Genomic DNA, 1,755 nt, shown 5'->3' on the forward strand with positions numbered 1-1,755 from the left:
GTCTATGACTGGGAAATTTCTATGTGACAAGTACTACACCAGAAGTTAAAGTTCCAGTGAAAACAGGGTGTTCATTATACCACCAAAAAAGTGAAATACTCATATCAAAAGTTATTTGGAAAAATCTACCCCTTATGACGTATAATTTAAATGAAGACTGCATGTTGTTCAGAGTTGGAGAGTGCTGTTTGATGTGGAGGGTTTTTTTAATCAATAATTCCAGGTCAGTGTTAGACTTGCTGAGGATAGAGAAATTTGATAGTATAGGTTGATGTCCTGTTTCTTCACTGTGTTTGCGTATAGAGGAAACATAGGGGTTATTCAATTTTTTGCGTTTTTTTTTCGTTGTGTTTTCTTGCTGTAGTTTCTCCCCATGATTACTGTTTATTGTTTTATTTGTTTAATTATCGTTATATTTAGCAACTATACTTTGAAAATGTATAAAGACTTAAGTTATTTTGTGATGAAATGAAAAGTCACTATTATGTTAACACTTATAGGACATAGTATATTTGAACAATTCTTCACAAGAAATGACTAACTCCAAAGTTAAGTATGTGTTAGGAAGGGCCAAATATTGTACTGAAAAGATTTGCTTGTTTGTTTGTTTGTTATTAAGCACAAAGCTATGCAATGGACTATCTCTGTTGTAACCACCATAAGTATCAAACCCAGTTTTCAGCATTATGCGCCATCAGACTTACCACTGGGAGGAGTACTGAAAAGAATCAATGATGTTGTTTGCATAATCCAAATGGACAAGCAGTGCAAGTGAAATGTCATCTGTCATGATTATCTTTGGAAGTGCATTGGTGAGAGAATGGCCAACTGGGCAATTTCAGAGAAGAATTTGCATACAGAATACCAACCTGCTGAAAAGCTCAGAGACCACTTTAGATGAATACTGAGGATAAAGATACCAGTTTATTTGCTCATCCACCTACCCAAGGAGGACTTTCCTGACAAGACAGCAAGTGATGAAAAGAACAAGCGGCAATTCCACCTGTATCCCTTGGGAAAGAAAAACTCTAAAAAGACTTGGTGGATAGACAATTAAGTGTACTGTTTTATTTTTGTATTAGGATTCTTCAAGGTACTTCACAATCCAGGAAAGGGCAATGCCGTAAGCTATTTTTTTTTCAATATTTTAATTTAATTTCATTGCTAGAGGATGCGTAAGACTAGAACTATGAAAGTTCAGAAAAGTTAAGATTTAAAAAATAGTGTAATTTGTTGAAACAAGAGTATGGTATGAATGCAAGTAAAGTGAAACAGTTAGTCAGTGGGTAATAGATGAACATTTAATGAATAGTGAGTTACTAAGCACTGAATGAATTATTTAGTTCAGTGCTAGTAATAAGCATCATTGCACCTAGTAACAAGAAAATTGTGCAAGTAAGTTTATTTGTAAGTTAGACCTAACTGAAATTAGTATTGTTGCGTCAGCGAGATCACGTGACTATTCTCACGCCCTCTGCTTTCTATAACTATCCTGTACCTTGTCGAATGCTCTAGCATTTACTGGATATAGGGTAGACTGGTATATAAAAGAGGGTGACAACGTGACAGAATAATGTGTGTGTAGATAGTGAGTAATTGAACTGCAGTCAGAAGTATTGTTGACATTCGTTGATATAGCGTTTGTTATAGAGCAACTGTTGAAAATAAGTGTATCGTAGAGTTGTATTCGGAAATAATAAACCAGTTTTATTAAGTAAGGACTTGTGTCGCTAAAGTTTCGTCGGAACGAAGTTA

The sequence above is a fragment of the Limulus polyphemus genome, unplaced genomic scaffold (genome assembly GCF_000517525.1).
Source record: "Limulus polyphemus unplaced genomic scaffold, Limulus_polyphemus-2.1.2 Scaffold1821, whole genome shotgun sequence".
NCBI classification, from domain to species: domain Eukaryota; kingdom Metazoa; phylum Arthropoda; class Merostomata; order Xiphosura; family Limulidae; genus Limulus; species Limulus polyphemus.